Below are 20,640 nucleotides of genomic sequence, written 5' to 3'. Positions count from 1 at the left end.
GGAAGAGTTTGAGTAGGATAGGTGTTAGCTCATCTCTAAATTTTTGATCGAATTCACCTGTGAAGCCATTTGGTCCTGGGCTTTTGTTTATTGGAAGATTTTTGATTACAGTTTCAATTTCCATGCTTGTGATGGGTCTGTTGAGATTTTCTATTTCTTCCTGGTTCAGTTTTGGAAGGTTATACTTTTCTAAAAATTCGTCCATTTTTTCCAAATTGTCCGTTTTATTGTTATATAGGTGCTGATAGTAGTCTCTTATGCTCCTTTGCATTTCTGTGTTGTCTGTTGTGGTTTCTCCATTTTCATTTCTAACTTTGTTGATTTGATTCTTCTCCCTTTTTTTCTTCATGAATCTGGCTAATGGTTTGTCTATTTTATTTATCTTCGCAAAGAACCAGCTTTTAGTTTTGTTGATTTTTTTCTATAGTCTCCTTTCTTTTTCATTTATTTCTGACCTAATTTTTATGATTTCTTTCCTTCTACTAACCTGGGGTTCTTAATTTCTTCTTTTTCTAGTTGCTTTAGATGTAAAGTTAGGTTATTTGATTTTTCTCTTGTTTCTTGAGGTAAGCTTGCATTGCTGTGAACCTTCCCTTTAGCACTGCTTTTACTGAATCCCGTAGGTTTTGGGTTGTCGTTTTTTCATTTTCATTTGTTTCTATGCATATTCTGATTTCTTTTTTGATTTCTTCTGTGATTTGTTGGTTACTCAAAAGCATGTTGTTTAGCCTCCATATGTTTCTATTTTTAATAGTTTTTTTTCCCTGTAGTTGACATCTAATCTTACTGCATTGTGATCAGAAAAGAAGCTTGAAATGATTTAAATTTTTTTGAATTTACCAAGACTAGATTTATGATCCAGGATGTGATATATCCTGGAGAATGTTGTGTGTGCACTTGAGAAAAAGGTGAAATTCATTGTTTTGGGGTGAAATATCCTATAGATATCAATTAGCTCTAATTGGTCTACTGTGTCATTTGAAGTTTGTATTTCCTTACTAATTTTCTGTTTGGTTGATCTATCCATAGGTGTGAGTGGGGTATTAAAGTCTCTCACTATTATTGTGTTACATTAATTTCCCCTTTCGTACTTGTTAGCATTTGCCTTACATATTGCAGTGCTCCTATGTTGGGTGCATATATAATTATAATTGTTATATCTTCTTCTTGGATTGATCCTTTGATCATTATATAGTGTCCTTCTTTGTCTCTTTCACAATCTTTATTTCAAAGTCTATATTATCTGATATGAGTATTGCTACTCCTACTTTCTTTTGGTCTCCATTTGAATGAAATATCTTTTTCCAGACCTTCACTTTCAGTCTGTATGCGTCCCTTGGTTTGAGGTGGGTCTCTTGTAGACAGCATATATAGGGGTCTTGTTTTTTATTCCATTCAGCCAGTCTTTGTCTTTTGGTTGGGGCATTCAACCCATTTACATTTAAGGTAATTATTGATAAGTATGATCCCATTCATAGTGATGCTTCCTAAGGCCCACTTGACTTCACATTCCAGGATGTCTGGCTCTGGGTGAGTGATCACACTATCGTGATTATCTGTGTCATGAAGATCTTTTTTGTACAGTTCTTCTGTGTATTCCTGCCACCTCTTCTTAATATCTTCTGCTTCTGTTAGGTCCTTACCATTTCTGTCCTTTATCGAGCCCATCTTTGCATGAAATGTTCCCTTGGCATCTCTAATTTGCTTAAAGAGATCACTAGTCTTTCCCATTCTGTTGTTTTCCTCTATTTCTTTGCATTGATTGCTGAAGAAGGCTTTCTTATCTCTTCTTGCTATTCTTTGGAACTCTGCATACAGATGCTTATATCTTTCCTTTTCTCCTTTGCTTTCCACTTCTCTTCTTTTCACAGCTCTTTGTAAGGCCTCCTCAGACAGCCATTTCGCTTTTTGCATTTCTTTTCCATGGGGATGGTCTTGATCCCTGTCTCCTGTACAATGTCATGAACCTCATTCCATAGTTCATCAGGCACTCTGTCTAGCAGATCTAGTCCCTTAAATCTATTTCTCACTTCCACTGTATAATCATAAGGGATTTGATTTAGGTCATACCTGAATGGTCTAGTGGTTTTCCCTACTTTCTTCAATTTAAGTCTGAATTTGGCAATAAGGAGTTCATGATCTGAGCCACAGTCAGCTCTTGGTCTTGTTTTTGTTGACTGTATAGAGCTTCTCCATCTTTGGCTACAAAGAATATAATCAATCTGATCTCGGTGTTGACCATCTGGTGATGTCCATGTGTAGAGTCTTCTCTTGTGTTGTTGGAAGAGGGTGTTTGCTATGATCAGTGCATTTTCTTGGCAAAACTCTATTAGTCTTTGCCCTGCTTCATTCCGTATTCCAAGGCCAAATTTGCCTGTTACTCCAGGTGTTTCTTGACTTCCTACTTTTGCATTCCAGTCCCCTATAATGAAAAGGACATCTTTTTTGGGTGTTAGTTCTAAAAGGTCTTATAGGTCTTCATAGAACCGTTCAACTTCAGCTTCTTCAATGTTACTGGTTGGGGCATAGACTTAGATTACTGTGATACTGAATGGTTTGCCTTGGAAACGAACAGAGATCATTCTGTCGTTTTTGAGATTGCATCCAAGTACTGCATTTAAAGACTCTTTCGTTAACCATGATGGCTACTCCATTTCTTCTAAGGGATTCCTGCCTGCAGTAGTAGATATAATGGTCTTCTGAGTTAAATTCACCCATTCCAGTCCATTTTAGTTTGCTAATTCCTAGAATGTCGACATTCACCCTTGCCATCTCCTGTATGACCACTTCCAATTTGCCTTGATTCATGGACTTGACATTCCAGGTTCCTATGCAATATCACTCTTTACAGCATCAGTCCTTGCTTCTATCACCAGTCACATCCACAACTGGATATTGTTTTTGGTTTGGCTCCATCCCTTCATTCTTTCTGGAGTTATTTCCCCACTGATCTCCAGTAGCATATTGGGCACTTACATGGTCAAAGCTATGGTTTTTCCAGTGGTCATGTATGGATGTCAGAGTTGGACTGTGAAGAAAGCTGAGTGCCGAAGAATTGATGCTTTTGAACTGTGGTGTTGGAGAAGACTCTTGAGAGTCCCTTGGACTGCAAGGAGATCCAACCAGTCCATTCTGAAGGAGATCAGCCCTGGGATTTCTTTGGAAGGAATGATGCTAAAGCTGAAACTCCTGTACTTTGGCCACCTCATGCAAAGAGCTGACTCATTGGAAAAGACCCTGATGCTGGGAAGGATTGGGGGCAGGAGGAGAAGGGGACGACAGAGGATGAGATGGCTGGATGGCATCACCGCCTCGATGGACATGAGTTTGAGTGAACTCCAGGAGTTGGTGATGGACAGGAAGGCCTGGCGTGCTGTGATTCATGGGGTCCCAAAGAAGACACGACTGAGCGACTGAACTGAACTGACTGATGATCCCATTGCCATTTACTTTGTTGTTTTGGGTTCGAGTTTATAAACCTTTTCTGTGTTTCCTGTCTAGAGAAGATCCTTTAGGCATTTGTTGAAGAGCTGGTTTGGTGGTGCTGAATTCTCTCAGCTTTTGCTTGTCTGTAAAGCTTTTGATTTTTCCTTCCTTATTTGAATGAGATCCTTGCTGGGATAGTAATCTAGGTTATAGGTTTTTCTCTTTCATCACTTTAAGTATGTCCTGCCATTCCCTTCTAGCCTGAAGAGTTTCTTTTGAAAGATCAGCTGTTATCCTTATGGGGATTCACTTGTGTGTTATTTTATTGCTTTTCCCTTGCTGCTTTTAATATTTGCTCTTTGTGTTTGATCTTCATTAATTTGATTATTATGTGTCTTGCCATTTTAGAAAAGCCAGAGGAACCAGAGATCAAATTGCCAACATCTGCTGGATCATTGAAAAAGCAAGAGAGTTCCAGAAAAACATCTATTTCTGCTTTATTGACTATGCCAAAGCCTTTGACTGTGTGGATCACAATCAACTGTGGAAAATTCTGAGAGAGATGGGAATACCAGACCACCTGATCTGCCTCTTGAGAAACCTATATGCAGGTCAGGAAGTAACAGTTAGAACTGGACATGGAACAACAGACTGGTTCCAAATAGGAAAAGGAGTACGTCAAGGCTGTATATTGTCACCCTGCTTATTTAACTTCTATGCAGAGTACATCATGAGAAACCCTGGGCTGGAAGAAGCACAAGCTGGAATCAAGATTGCCGGGAGAAATATCAATAACCTCAGATATGCAGATGACACCACCCTTATGGCAGAAAGCGAAGAGGAACTAAAAAGCCTCTTGATGAGAGTGAAAGAGGAGAGTGAAAAAGTTGGCTTAAAGCTCAACATTCAGAAAACTAAGATCATGGCATCTGGTCCCAACACTTCATGGGAAATAGATGGGGTAGCAGTGGAAACTGTGTCAGACTTTATTTTTTGGGGCTCCAAAATCACTGCAGATGGTGACTGCAGCCATGAAATTAAAAGACACTTACCCCTTGGAAGGAAAGTTATGACCAACCTAGACAGCATATTCAAAAGCAGAGACATTACTTTTCCAACAAAGGTCCATCTAGTCAAGGCTATGGTTTTTCCAATGGTCATGTATGGATGTCAGAGTTGGACTGTGAAGAAAGCTGAGTGCTGAAGAATTGATGCTTTTGAACTGTGGTGCTGGAGAAGACTCTTAAGAGTCCCTTGGACTGCAAGGAGATCCAACCAGTCCATTCTAAAGGAGATCAGCCCTGGGATTTCTTTGGAAGGAATGATGCTAAAGCTGAAACTCCAGTATTTGGGCCACCTCATGCGAAGAGTTGACTTACTGGAAAACTCTGATGCTTGGAGGGATTGGGGGCAGAAGGAGAAGGGGACGACAGAGGATGAGATGGCTGGATGGCATCACCGCCTCAATGGACATGAGTTTGAGTGAACTCCAGGAGTTGGTGATTGCTGCAATTCATGGGGTCACAAAGAGTTGGACATGACTGAGCAACTGCACTGCACTGAACTTGGGTGTTTTGCCTTGGGTTTATCCTGCTTGGGACTCTCTGGGTTTCTTGGACTTGGGTGGCTATTTCCTTCCCCATTTTAGGAAGGTTTTAAACTAGTATTTCCTCAAGTATTTTTTCATGCCCTTTCTTTTTGTCTTCTTCTTCTGGGACTCCTATGATTCAAATGTTGGGGCATTTAATATTGTTGCAGAGGTCTCTGAGGTTGTCCTCGTTTAATTATTTTTTCTTTTTTTCTCTCTGCTTCATTTATTTCCACCATTCTATCTTCCACCTCACTTATCCTATCTTCTGCCTCAGTTATTCTACTGTTGGTTCCTTCCAGAGTGCTTTTGACCTCAGTTATTGCATCATTCATTATTAATTGACTCTATTTTATTTCTTCTAGATCCTTGTTAAACATTTCTTGCATCTTCTCAATCCTTGTCTCTAGTCTATTTTTCTGTAACTCCATTTTGTTTTCCAGATTTTGGATTATCTTTAGTATCATTATTCTGAATTCTTTTTCAGGGAGACTCCCTATTTCCTCCTCTTTTTTTTTTTTGTTTGGTGGGCATTTATCATGTTCCTTTACCTGATGAATATTTCTCTGCCTTTTCATTTTGTTTAGATTGCTGTGTTTGGGGTGGACTTTCTGTAGGCTGGAAGTTTGTGGTTCCTCTTTATCATGGAGCTTGCTCCCTGTGGGTGGGGTTGGACTAGTAGCTTGTCAAGATTTCCTGGTTAGGGGAGAGCTTGTGTCTGTGTTCTGGTGGGTGGAGCTGGGTCTCTTCTCTCTGAAGTGCAATGAAGTGTCCAGTAGGGAGTTTTGGGGTGTCTATGGGTTTGGCATGGATTTGAGCAGGCTGTATTTTAATGCTCAGGGCTGTGTTCCTGCATTGCTGGAGAATTCACATGATATGTCTTGCTCTGGGACTTCTTGGCTCTTGGGTGGAGCTTGGTTTCAGTGTAGGTATGGAAGCTTTTGGATGAGCTCTTGTCTATTAATGTTCCCTGGAATCCGGAGTTCTCTGATATTCTCAAGTTTTGGATTTAAGCCTCCTGCCTCTGGCTTTCAGTCTTATTCTTACAGTAGCCTCAAGACTTCTCCATCCATACAGCACAGATGATAAAACATTAAGGTTGATGGTGAAAAAATTATCCACAGTGAGGGACACCCAGAGAGGTGCACAGAGTTACATGGAAAAGAGGAGAAGAGGGAGGAGGGAGACAGATGTGACTAGGAGGAGAAGAGAGGAAGTAAAAAGATGAGAGCCCAATCTAGCCAATAATCAGTCATCTTTTAAATCTCTAGTGTTTGAGTTCTAAATCCTACTCTACAAGATGTGCATTTCTAACACCACAAAGTCCCAAATACCATATTAAGGATATTACTCAGAAATTAATTGCAGAGAAGAACTGTACCAAACCATTTGTCAGTGTAATATGCTAACAAAAATGTAGCACTTCCTTTGGACCCCATTCTCTGAGAATTAACTGTAACATTAAGACTTTATAGTTTTAGGAAATCATTTTAAAACAGATTCTCATTGGATAGTATGGAGGTTCCTTAAGAAACTAAAAAGAGCTACCATATGATCCAACAATCCCATTACTGGACACATATCTGGAGAAAAACAGGATTCAAAAGGATACATGCACCCCAGTGTTCAGTGCAGCACTGCTTACAACAGCCAAGACATAGAAGCAACCTAAATGTCCATCATCAGATGAATGGATAAAGATGTGATACATATGTACAATGGAATATTATTCGACTATTAAAAAGAATGAAATAAGGCCATTTGCAGTAGCATAGGTGGACTTGGAGATTATCATACTTAGTAAACAGAGAAAGGACTTCCCTGGTGGTCCAGTGGTTAAGAATCTGCCTGCCAATACAAGGAACATGAGTTCCTGGTCCAAAAAGCTCCACATGCCACTGATCAGTTAAGCCCTCGAGCCACAACTACTGAGCCTAGGTTGAAGCCAGAGCACCCTACAGCCCATGCCCACAACAAGAGAAGCCACAACAATAAGAAGCCCATGCATTGCAACTGGAGTGTAGCCCCCCTCACCCCAACTAGAGAAAGGTTGCATACAGCAACAAAGACCCAGCCCAGCCAAAAATAAAGTATTTAATTAATAAAAACACTTAAAAAACAGAGAAAGATAAATATCATATGATATCACTTATATGAGGAATCTAAAAAAATGATAAAATGAACTTATTTACAAAATAGAAACAGCCTCAAGACTTAAAAATCAAATTTACAGTTACAAGGGAAAAACGATAGAAGGGAAGGATAGATTGGGAGTTTGGGTTTGACAATGTTCACACTGTTATATTTAAAATAGATAACCAGCGAAGACCTATTGTGCAGCACAAGGAACACTGCTCAAAACACGGTAGTAACCTAAATGGGAAAAGAATTTGAAAAATAATAGAAATATTTATATATACAACTGAATCACTTTACTGCACACCTGAAACTAACACAACACTATTAATCAACTATGCGCCAATATAAAAAAAAATTAAATATATTCTCATTCCTGACTTCTTAAAAATAATCACTGTCGGGGTAGGGGGTGGGAGGAAGAAAAAACCAATCACTGTTAATTTTATATTAATGATTCAATCAATTGCTTTTAAAGTCTCATAAATACATCACTTTTCATATCATCAGGCTACTTTGGAGGAATTTTAAAGTAAATGGCAAGTCTAAAGTAGTTCTTTGCCAGCTATAATCAGAATCACCTGCTGAGTTTTTTAAACTACTGATCCCTAAGTCCCACTAGAGACTGATTAAAAATCAGAATCTCTGAGTGTTCTAAGAGCATCCCTGGAAAATTTGTAATGTAAAGCCAGTACTGAAAACCTGTTAAGTCTAGATCTGTGAATCTCAAAATGTTACCAGATTAGCAGCACCATCTCCTGGAAACTTGTCAGAAATGTGACTTCTCACCCCTGACTCACACCTACTGAATCAGACACTATGGGACTGGAGAACCGCAGTCTGTGTTTCAATCATCCCTCCAGGTGAGCCTGGTGCACACCCGTGTTCATTTTCTAGGGCTGCCATGGCAAATTACCAGAAACCAGTACCTTAAAGCAACAGAAGTTAATTTTCCCACAGTTCTGGAGGCGTCAGCATGGCTGGCCTCCCTCTGAAGGCTCCTTCTCTTCCTGGCCTTTTCCAGTATCTGATGGCTGTTGACATTCCTTGTGGCTGCCTCACTCCAAACCTGCTGCCGTCTCCACACAGCCTTCTCTTCTCTGTCTCTTATGAGGACTCCCATCACTGGATTTAGGGTCACCTGGAGATCCAACCAGTCCATTCTGAAGGAGATCAGCCCCGGGATTTCTTTGGAGGGAATGATGCTAAAGCTGAAACTCCAGTACTCTGGCCACCTCATGCGAAGAGTTGACTCATTGGAAAAGACTCTGATGCTGGGAGGGATTGGGGACAGGAGGAGAAGGGGACAACAGAGGATGAGATGGCTGGATGGCATCACTGACTCAATGGACATGAGTCTGAGTGAACTCCAGGAGTTGGTGATGGACAGGGAGGCCTGGTGCTGCAATTCATGGGGTTGCAAAGAGTCGGACACGACTGAGCAACTGAACTGAACTGAACTGGAGATCTTTAACTTAAGGACACCTGCAAAGACATCCATTCCCATCACATTCACCAGTTCTGGAGACAAATCCTTTAAGGGGATCTCCATTCAGCCCACTTCAACACTCAAGTTTGAGAAGCACTGGTAAAGGGAAAATGAATGAAGAAATACCACATCCAAAGATACTCCCTTTAACTCACATGAACCCTCCACTCTCCTTTTCTCCTCTGTATAGTCTTGTTCAATCCCATCTCTTCATTTATCTATTTGTTAAGTTTTTCTATTTATTTTCCATTATTTAACTTATTTCTATTTCCTCACATTCCCTGAGAAAAAAGATCTTTCCATTATTCCTGAATTCTTTTCATTATAATCTTATTCATACTGCAAACTTCACAGAATTTAGCAGAAAATGCAGGGTAGCCCTCAAATAAAGCTGCCTTTTTCAAAGGAAACACCAGAAATCACATTACACATAAAGTGTGATCAAAGTTTATTTCAGAATTAATACTGAAGTGAAGTCGCTCAGTCGTGTCCAACTCTTTGCAACCCCATGGACCGTAGCCTACTATGCTTCTCCATCCATAGGATTTTCCAGGCAAGAGTACTGGAGTGGGTTGCCATTTCCTACTACAGGTACCAAATTCTGAATATAACTTTTTAGGAATACTAATTTTTAATCATTGCAACTAGTGCCCTCTAGTGGCCAATATCAGAACTGATAATTAAAACTAAAGCCTTTTCCTTGCTCACTGATTAAACATATATTGAGCATCTAATGTGTATCAGATACTGTAGATATCTATTTTAGATACCTAGACAAATAAACTACATATCCTGACCTCCAGTTGTTCAGCTTTTTTCCCAAAGTTGTCTTGGTATTGGGGTTAGCTGACTGGACATACTGCACTTCTGATCAAGCAAAGCATTTACAGGGACACAAAAAATCTACGTTTCAGTTTGCTGATTTGGCACCCCAGGCAGCTGCAGCTCCATCTTGGGTGTAGAAATTTATTTCAGTAAGTAATTGCAACACAAACCAGAAATCTTGGGTATCGTTTAATGAATCATGAGTGTTGATATGGAAATTTGTAACTCTTTGACATTCTTTTACCTATGATATAATCACTTACCTTTTTTCCCTTTAAAAACTAGCAGTGATGGCTAGTTTTCAAGATAACTAGCCAAGCATACACATTTCCCTCTCTTTTCTTCCCAATCACACTCAAATATAAATCATTTTAAAAATATAAACATGAGAATAACTCTGTAGAGTGTTGAAAGATGAGAAAGGTGACAGCAGACCAAAAGAAAATGCAATTTTGACAAAATGTATACGTGGTAAGTATATAGAAGATCCACATAAAGCATGTGATCTTGTGGTTACTATAGGGCTTTCCAAGGGCTGTGCTGGTATTCACAAGAAGAAGAAATTAACAGGGAAGATGAGATCATAGCAGGGAAAAAACTAGGAGGATTCAGAAGAAACAAGATATTAGAGCTGTGGTGACCTGAAGAAACATAAATGTCTGGAGAACTCCGGAGATACTGGGGAAAACACAGATTTCCAACAGCATGTGAGACTAATGTTGAAATAATTCTATTAGGATCACATAATCTACAAGGATATGAAGACAACCAGACAACAAATTGATGAGTATCAAAGAGCTAAAGTTTGCAAATTATTCGTGTGTTTTTCTAAAAATAAAGTAGAATGGTCTTGTTCTCTGTATAGTATCACCCTTATTTACTTGCATTTAACATTCTTAACTGATTGAAAAGGCAAAGTAAGTGTTAGCTTGAGGGCAGTAAGAACGTGACCATGGTTATGTTGTACTGGGGAATATTATCCATCATGTTTCAATGCAGGAAAAAAATTTGAGATGATTCATTTCATGGAATTCACTGAGGGAGCCTGTCCTGATGATTCACCTGATATGTTGTTTGTAACTCCCCAATTGAGGAAGGCTCATCCAAAGGTTGGCCCATACTTCCCTGAATGATGAGAGTAGAGAACCAAGGAAAAAAGATTGTTCCTTCAGTACCCTCACACCCAAACCAGTATGCTTATCCAAAACAGCCCCAAACGTCTATGTTCCTTGTTATAGGCTGTGCTGTATACCCCTCAAATTCACATTGGGTGTTCAAGGCCTAACACCCAATACTTCTGAATGTGACTGCATTTGAAAATGTCTTTATCCCAGAATAAGAGTGATATTCTTACTGGCAAGGGTGGAAAGTGGAGAATGAGAGAATTCTGTACAAAGAGATCTTGTTGAAAAAGTAAATATAAGATCAGCAGCAACAGTGTTTTTAAAGCTGCACTGAACATGGGAAACTCCATGTTTTAATCAGGCAACTAGGTATCTGTTCATGGCTCTGCAGGTAAAGAATTGATCCAATATCATGTTAATGTAAAGGTTTCTTACTCGGTACATGAAAGACATGTACCTAGATAGCATATTAAAGAGCAGAGATGTTATTTTGCCAACAAAGTTCCATCTAGTCAAAGCTATCATTTATCCAGTAGTCATGTAAGGGTGTGAGAGTTGGACCACAAAGAAAGCTGAGCACTGAAGAATTTATGCTTTTGAACTGTGGTGTTGGAAAATACTCTTGAGGGTCCCTTGGACTGCAAGGAGATCAAACCAGTCAATCCTAAAGGAAATCAGTCCTGAACATTAATTGGAAGAACTGATGCTGAAGCTCCAAAGAAATGACTCATTGGAAAAGACCCTGATGCTGGGAAAGGTTGAAGGCAGGAGGAGAAGGGGACAACAGAGGATGAGATGGTTGGATGGCATCACTGACTCGACGGACATGAGTTTGAGTAACCTCAGGGAGTTGGTGATGGACAGGGAAGCTTGGCATGCTGCAGTCTATGGGGTCACAAAGAGTCAGACATGACTGAGCCACTCACATGAAAAACACAAGATACAAAGTGTCCTTTCTGAGAATGGTACTGGCACAAAAACAAAAATATAGACCAATGGAACAATATAGAGAGCCCAGAGATAAACTCACATATCTATAGGTACCTTATTTTTGACAAAGCAGGCAAGAATATACAATGAGGCAAAGACAGTCTCTTCAATAAATGGTGCTGGTAAAACTGGATGGCTACGTGTAAAAGAAGGAAATTATAACACTTCCTAACACCATACACAAAGATAAACTCAAAATGGATTAAAGACCTAAATGTAAGACCAGAAACTGTAAAACTCTTAGAGGAAAATATAGGCAGAATACTCGATGACATAAATCAAAGCAAGATCCTGTATGACCCACCTTCTAGAGTAATGGAAATAAAAACAAAAATAAACAAGTGGGACCTAATTAAACTTAAAAGCTTTTGCACAGCAAAGGAAACTATAAACAAGATGAAAAGACAGCCTTCAGAATGGGAGAAAATAATAGCAAATGAAGCAACTGACAAAGAATTAATTTCCAAAACATACAAGCAGCTCATTCAAGTCAATACCAGAAAAACAACCCAACCAAAAAGTGGGAAAAAGACCTAAACAGATATTTCTCCAAAGAAGACATATAGATAGCTAATTCAGTTCAGTTTAGTTGCTCAGTCGTGTCTGACTCTTTGCAACCCCATAAACCATAGCATGTCAGGCCTCCCTGTCCATCACCAACTCCCGGAGTCCACCCAAACCCATGTTCACTGAGTGATGCCATACAACCATCTCATCCTCTGTCATCCCCTTCTCCTCCTGCCCTCAATCTTTCCCAGCATCATGATTTTTCAAATGAGTCAGCTCTTTGCATCAGGAGGCCAAAGTATTGGAGTTTCAGCTTTAGCATCAGTCCTTCCAATGAACACCCAGGACTGATCTCCTTTGGATGGACTGGTTGGATCTCCTTGTAGTCCAAGGGACTCTCAAGAGTCTTCTCCAACACCACAGCATCAATTCTTCGGCACTCAGCTTTCTTCACAGTCCAACTCTGACATCCATACATGACCACTGGAAAAACCATAGCCTTGACTAGACAGACCTTTGTTGGCAAAGTAATGTCTCTGCTTTTGAATATGCTATCTAGGCTGGCCATAACTTTCCTTCCAAGGAGTAAGCATCTTTTAATTTCATGGCTGCAATCACCTTCTGCAGTGATTTTGGAGTCCCCCAAAATAAAGTCAGCCACTGTTTCCACTGTTTCCCCATCTATTTGCCATGAAGTGATGGGACCGGATGTCATGATCTTAGTTTTCTGAATGCTGAGTTAAGCCAACTTATTCACTCTCCTTTTTCACTTTCATCAAGAGGCTCTTTAGTTCTTCTTCACTTTCTGCGTAAGTGTGGTGTACATGAAAAGATGCTCAACATCACTCATTATCAGAGAAATGCAAATCAAAACTACAATGACATATCACCTCACACCAGACATAATGGCCATCATCAAAAAATCTACAAACAATAAATGCTGGAGAGAATGTGGAGAAATGGGATCCTCTTGCACTGTTGGTGGGAATGTAAATCGATAGAGCCACTATGGAAGGTGGTATGGAGATTCCTAAAAACCTAGGAATAAAATCATCATATGACCCAGCAATCCCACTCCTAGGCATATACCCAGAGGAAACAAAAGTGAAAATGACACATGTATCCCATTGTTCCTTGCAGCACTACTTACAATAGCTAGAACACAGAAGCAACCTAGATGTCCCTCAAAAGATGAATGGATAAAGAAACTGTAGTACATATACAATGGAATATTACTCAGCTATAAAAAAGAATACATTTGAGTCAGTTCTAATGAGGTGGATGAACCTAGAGCTATTATACAGAGTGAAGTAAGTCAGAAAGAGAAAGATAAATATTGTGTACTGATGCATATATATGGAGTCAAGAAAGATGGTACTGATGAATTTATTTGCAGGGCAGCAATGGAGAAACAGACAAGAACAGACTTAAGAACACAGTGTGGTGGGGGGGAGTGTGCAGGGAGGAAGGAGAGGATGAGATGTATGGAGAGAATAACATGGAAACTTACATGTAAAAATAGATAGCCAATGGGAATGACTCCGGGGTTCTGTATCAAACAGAGATTCTGTATCAACCTAGAGGGGTGAGAGGGGGAGGGAAAAGAGAGGATGGTTCAAGAGGGAGGAGACATATGTGTACCTATGGCTGATTCATGCTGATATTTGGCAGAAAACAAAATTCTGTAAATCAATTATCCTTCAATTAAACAATAATTTTTTTTTAAAGTGTCCATTCTGAGGGGAAAAGATTTTACTCACTGTATTGTGCTTGTGGTTACATCTCTTTAAAGAGATGACTAAGTTAAAATGCAGCCACTGAGGTAAGCCCTTATCCAATCTGACTCATGTCTTTGTAAGAAGAGGAAATTTGGTCACACAAAGAGACACCAGGGATATACACACACGAAAGAAAGACATAGCAAGAAGATAGCCATCTTCAGGAGAGAGGAAAGAGGCCTCAGGAGGAAGCAAACCTGCCAATATCCTGATCTCAATCAACCAGCCTCCAGAACTGAGGAAATAAATTTTTATTCTTTAAGCCAGCCAGTCCGTGATCTTTTGTTGGAGCGGCCCTGCACAGTACTATATTTCTCGAGATGTAATATCTGATTCTTCTTTTTCTGTCTCACTAGTCTCTTTCTTCTGTTATTAAAGTCGATTCACCAAAAACCACCAAAACACAGTCTTGATCAAAAGAAGGTTAGTTTTACAAGGACACACTGTATATAGCACAGGGAACTCCACTCAATGTCATGTGGCAGCCTGGATGAGAAAGGGGTCTGGGGGACAATGGATACATGTATATGCATGGCTGAGTCACTCTGCTGAGCACCTGAAACTATTGTTAATTGGCTATGAAATCAAAGTGTTAGTTGCTCAGTCGTGTCTGACTCTTTGTGACCCCATGGACTTAGCCCACCAGGCTCCTCAGTTCATGGAATGTAAAATAAAAAAAAATTTTTTTTTTAAAAAAAGATGAAGTTTATTAGATTCCTATAGCAAGAGGGAGCACACACATCTCAAACTAGAATAGTTAGAGAAAGGTATTTACAAGGTTTGGGAGCCTGGAATTTGTCATTCAGTTGTTTTAGGACAGAAGATAACAAGCAAGGTCTTTGGTGGGGATCAGTAAAAATTTGCCAACTAGGTGAGTTATTGGTACAATCAGTGGTTTTTATCTTTCAAAGATACAAGTCCTTATACAGTTACCATTAAATCAAGTTTGTGACTTCTCTTGAATGTAGGAGTCTGAATGAGCTGGTGTTAGGGATCAGAGCTCAGATAGTTTGCCTTGCAGTCATGGTTTGGTACAAGTTTCTCTGTTTTGCAAGTTACGGTACAGTTTTGCAAGCTGTGGTTTCTGTGTCATTTTTCACTACTCAGAACCTCTTTGTGCTTCCCTCAGTGATCTCAGATCAATCCAGAGAGCTGATATGGATAAGTGAGCACAGTATCAGTGAAGAGAGAGTATGCCTACTTTCTGGGTGATTCCAAAATTCCTTATCTATTTATGAACCATCATAATCCTTAGAGGAAACTAAAATCTGAAAAACTAAAATATTCGATGCAATTAACACAAATTTACCTTTTTCATGTTAAAGTGAAAGTCACTCAGTCGTGTCCGACTCTTTGCGACCCCATGGACTATACAGTCCATGGAATTCTTCAGGCCAGAATACTGGAGTGGGTAGCCTTTCCCTTCTCCAGGGGATCTTCCCAACCCAGGGATCGAACCCAGGTCTCCTACATTGCAGGCAGATTCCCTACCAGCTGAGCCACCAGAGAAGCCCTTTTCATGTTAACTGAGACCCAAATAATGGGACTGCATTAGCAATTTAGCTTAAAACTTGAAAACAGAGCTCTGGAATCAGGTAGATCTTGATTCAATTCCCATCTCCATGGCTTGTTTTAGGATCTTAGGCAAATACCCAGATGGTAAGCAGGTTAGAGGATCATCAGACTCATCTAGCAGAATTTAGAAGAGAAGCAATTCTTGCCAGTGACTGCAGTATGCAGCATTGAGTAGTTACTGGAAGAACCATCCTACAGAACCTCCATGTTTGTGTCAAGGTGAAAAGTCTAAAGGTGCCATACAAATAAATGCAAATACAGATATACAGAAACTGATCATGAATAGACATGACATCTATTGGCTAAGGGGCACAGGAAAGTTGATGTACAAGCCACAGTATTTTAGTTTTGTTTTGGCTAGCTGGGTCTTCATTGTAGCTCAGGCTTCTCTAGTTTGGGCGTGTAGGTTTAATTGCCCTGAGGCATGCGAGATCTTAGTTCCTTTACCAGGGTTGAACCCATGTCCCCTGCACTGATTCTTAACCAATGAACCAGGTAAGTCCCAAGCCAAGAAAAGTAGATGAGTCTGGAAGGGACCTTGAACTTAGGGGCACTTATGCAATATCTGGCTTCCTAGATGGCTAAGTGGTAAAGAATCTGCCTACTGATGCAGGAGATGCAGGTTCTATCCCTGAGTCAGGAAGATGCCCTAGAGGAGGAAATGGCAACCCACTCCAGTATTCTTCCTGGAATATGCCAAGGACAGAGGAGGCTGGCGGGTTATAGTCCATGGGGTCGCAACGTGTTGGACAGAATGGAGCATGCAAGCTCATGCAATATCTACAAAACCCTGCCTTGGGCTTGCAGTCTTAGGTAAGAGCCAATCTTGGCACATTAATGGGAGTGCTTGTACCATTAGGCTGGGAAAGGATTTTAAGTGACTAAGTGTAAGGCTATTAAAAGACTAAAGTACCAATCTCCATAAAGAGCATTCTTACAGGAAAACTGCCTTATCTTTATAAGAAGAATAATTAGAATCTTAACACATGGCATCCGGTCCCATCACTTCATGGCAAATAGATGGGGAAACAGTGCAAAACTTCATTTTTGGGGGCTCCAAAATCACTGCAGATGGTGATTGTAGCCATAAACTTAAAAGATGCTTACTCTTTAGAAGGAAAGTTATGACCAACCTAGACAGCATATTAAAAAGCAGAGACGTTACTTTGCCAAAAAACGTCCATCTAGTCAAGACTATGGTTTTTCCAGTGATCATGTATAGATGTGAGAGTTGGACTATAAAGAAAGCTGAGCGCTGAAGAATTGATGCTTTTCAACTGTGGTGCTGGAGAAGACTTGTGAGAGTCCCTTGGACTACAAGGAGATCCAACCAGTCCATCCCAAAGGAGATCAGTCCTGAGTGTTCATTGGAAGGACTGATATTGAAGCTGAATCTCCAATACTTTGGCCACCTGATGTGAACAGCTGACTCATTTGAAAAGACCCTGATGCTGGGAAAGATTGAGGGCAGGAGGAGAAGGGGATGACAGAGGATGAGATGGTTGGATGGCATCACCAACTCAATGGACATGGGTTTGGGTGGACTCCTGGAGTTGGTGATAGACAGGGAGGCCTGGCATGCTGTGGGCCATGGGGTCGCAAAGAATTGGACATGACTGAGCAACTGAACTGAACTGACAGAGCATTTGGGAATCTTTGAGTTCAAGGTTAAACATTTAATGTCATTATTCCTCATTTATACAGTTCTTAATTTGAAAGATAGAATCACAATGCATAACCTCCTGCATCATACCCTCTGAAGAAATTTTAAATAGAAAACAACTTACCAGGGATTGAAGCTGCATTGCAGGAGGATTCTCTACCAGCTGAACTACTAGGGAAGCCCTCCTTATCTTTAAGTGTAGTACTAAGACCAAATGATTTATAAAAATTTTTCAAGCTCTGGATTTTTTTATTTTTACTTTTTGTGATTGCCTGAATTGCGAACAGATGTATCTTCCAGACACAATGTTTCAAGATCAACAAGTTAACTATTATGTCCTTTGTTGTTGGTGATCAGTTAAGTTGTGTCTGACTCTTTTGTGACCTCATGGACTGCAGCCTGCCAGGCTCCTCTGTCCAGGGGATCTCCCAGGCAAGAATACTGGAGTGGGCTGCCATTTCCTTCTCCAGGGGATCTTCCAGGGATGGAGACCATGTCTTCTGCAGTGGCGGGGGGTGGGTGGGGTGGGGGGTTTTCTTTACCATTGAGCCACCAGGGAAGCCCATTCTCTTTTATTCTCTAGGTTTGACTCATGGTAGACAATTTAAAATGAAATTTTACAGATAAGGAAGTTAAATTTCAGAGAAAAAGACAAGAACTTAGTACTTATTAAATGAATAATACAACTATTTTCTGTATATTATCTCGACATCTGCAAACCCATTTTGCTTGGTAGCCAACAGTACTCTCATATTAGAGATGAGGAAATTTGCAGCTAATCCAAGACTTAAAACAACTCTCCCTGAAAATAAATGCCTTTTTCTCTATGCCATATTTTGTAAAACATATGGCCCTCTGTTAGTAAAAGGAGAAGTCAGAATGTTTTGTACTCTTTTGACTTTTTTCTGAGAATGTCTTGCTCTATTTGAAATTTCTAAGAATGTCTACAGTGACAATTTCTTTTAAAAAAAAAGCTATATTTAAAATATTCTGTATTTCTAAATCATAGGGAATGATTCTATCAATGATATATAAACTGACATTTCAGACTGCTTGATATAAATGATATAAACAAGCATTTCAGAAATGGTCAGTTCTACATAAATCACAAAATAAATCTTTATATAAGTGCTTATATTTCCTTGATTTGCAAGGTCAAGCCTCTGTTTGGAAAGCAATTATTTGACTTCAGAATCCAAATAATATTGATCATACCTCAGTGACACCCACAATTAGCCAGAAGTAATTCTCTTTGCCTGAAATCTGAAAGATCATTGTATGACTATTTCAGAACTACTCATTATATATGCACATACAATGTAACTTGTATGTATAATTTTAATGTATGCATAAGATATACATTAATTATATATATAGAGAGAAAATATGTATTAAGAAATGTGTATTTGATCTCCCTCCCCTTTTCCTGGCACACAGTTCCTTAAAACCCTTGTAACCTCTGAAGTGGTGTCTTTTTTGTATGCTAACGACATGACTAACAGCTGGGGGATCTTGGAAAGCCTCAGGATGAAGGCTGTTAATCCAGGGAAACAAGCCTGTGATTAGAGGGTTGGAACATTCAGTCCCACGTGGGAGGAAGGAGGGACTGGAGGTAGAGTTCATCACCTATGACCAATGATTTAATCAACCATGTCTGTGTAATGAAGCCTCCATTAAGAAACCCTAAGGGAAGGGGTTTGGAGAACTTTTGGGTTAGTGAACATGTGGAGAGTACCACACTCAGAGAGGCAGGGACACCCCCCTGCCACCGCCACCTCATTCTTTCCCCCACACTTGGCCTTATGCAACTCTTCCACTTGGCTGTAAACTATTTTCCTGAGTTCTGTGAGCCACTTTAGCAAATTATCACACTCAAGATGGGGCAGGAGGTCATAAGTATATCTGAATCATAACTAGCAGGTCAGAAGCACAGTGGGCTTGTGCCTGGCCTCTGAAGAGTGGCCAGGGGCAGTCTTGTAGGACTGAGCCCTTAACTTGTGCGATATTAGTGCTAACCCGAGGTAGAGTGTCAGAACTGACTGAATTACAGGACACTGGTTGGCCTCCAGGAAGCTGGAGAATTGCTGGTGTGGGGGAGATACACACATTGGTGTCCAAGTGTGAACAGTAAACAGATTCTCTCTTTTGGCCTCCACTGAGGCCCATCCCCAGTTTGGCTAACATAAAGCAGTCCATAAGAGCCAGCGGTTGAAACCACGTTGACCATGTATCATCTACTCACTGAAAAGACGCTTAAGAAGTGGCTGGCGCAGAGCTGGAAGTGGAGGCCTGGGCTCCGGTGCCCCAAGGCAGGGGATATGAAAGCAAGGAAGCCAGCAGCCTTCCATCGTGGAACTCGCCCTCGGAAATGTGGCAACAGCAGGGATGCTGGCTGCCCCAGAGGCAGAGGGTGTGGCAGAGCACAAAACACAGGGGCGAGAGGCCTTTTGTTCCAGGTGCCAAAGCCACAGCCTCCCCAAAATGCCAACCTGGTGCTGCAGGTAGTGGGGAGAAACCTCCTCGCCCAGACCTCAAGAGATTAGCCGGGTCAGGTGGGAGGGGGCGGACCAACAAGGTGAGGGCAATGGGGAGGGTCCTCCAGAGACCCGCCCCATGCTGCCTCAATCCAGCCCCCTTAGTTGTGCTTCTGCCCACGGTCCCCTTCAACGACAGGTAGTCAGTAGTGGCCCGCGCGGACCCCATACTAGTCTGGAGGGGAGAACCCTGTGGAGAACCCCCGGCCCGGCTGCTGAATACATCAGGAAAATCTGATATACAAGTATAGCCTGGTTAAGGTAGCACACATCGGAGCACCAAGCCTTGAGTGTGCGGCCAAAGAAATGTAGATTTTCAAAGTAAACAGATTTGAAGGACTGGAGAAGGCGATGGCACCCCACTCCAGTACTCTTGCCTGGAAAATCCCATGGATGGAGGAGCCTGGTGGGCTGCAGTCCATGGGGTCGCTAAGAGTCATACACGACTGAGCGACTTCCCTTTCACTTTTCACTTTCATGCATTGGAGAAGGAAATGGCAACCCACTCCAGTGTTCTTGCCCGGAGAATCCCAGGGACAGAGGAGCCTGGTGGGCTGCCATCTATGGGGTCACACCGAGTCGGACATGACTAAAGTGACTTAGCAACAACAACAACAATTTGAAGGACAGGACGGGGAAGGAAATTATGGGCGCAAGAAAAGGTCCAAGCACTTGTGGGAGGTTAGAATTCGAGCCCCTGTTCCATTCCTGCAGCTTCACCCGCTGCTAAAGATGGAAATACAGGGAAATCTGATTTGCTTTCCATTCTTACAAAAAAGTACTAAACATGTACCTAAATGTTTATGGCTTTTCATAATTGCCAAAAACAGGAAACAACCCGAACATTCAGCAACAACTGTGTTACATTCATAAAATGGAAGTTTAAAAAAGGATACATGCAACAAATTTGAATAACCTCAGAGATATTATGCTGAATGAAAGAAGTTTGTCTCAAAAGATTATATGCTGAATGATTCCATTTATATGCCTTTCTGGAAAAGACAG

The 20,640-nt window shown here is 40.8% G+C and overlaps 1 long non-coding RNA gene across 1 annotated transcript in view; it reads right to left on the bottom strand.

Moving 5' to 3' along the window:
• The window catches only part of LOC123332846, a 172,540-nt gene extending 152,650 nt beyond the window's left edge, over nucleotides 1-19,890 (bottom strand). Inside the window, exon 1 of the long non-coding RNA XR_006549946.2 lies at nucleotides 19,344-19,890. This is a non-coding gene — a long non-coding RNA (uncharacterized LOC123332846). The remainder of the gene's footprint in view (nucleotides 1-19,343) is intronic.
• Nucleotides 19,891-20,640: the final 750 nt, after the last annotated feature.

This window comes from Bubalus bubalis, chromosome 3 (assembly GCF_019923935.1).
Source record: "Bubalus bubalis isolate 160015118507 breed Murrah chromosome 3, NDDB_SH_1, whole genome shotgun sequence".
Lineage (NCBI taxonomy): Eukaryota > Metazoa > Chordata > Mammalia > Artiodactyla > Bovidae > Bubalus > Bubalus bubalis.
The sequence above is the reverse complement of the archived record's forward strand: the minus strand, read 5'-3'. Positions and strand labels throughout refer to the sequence as shown.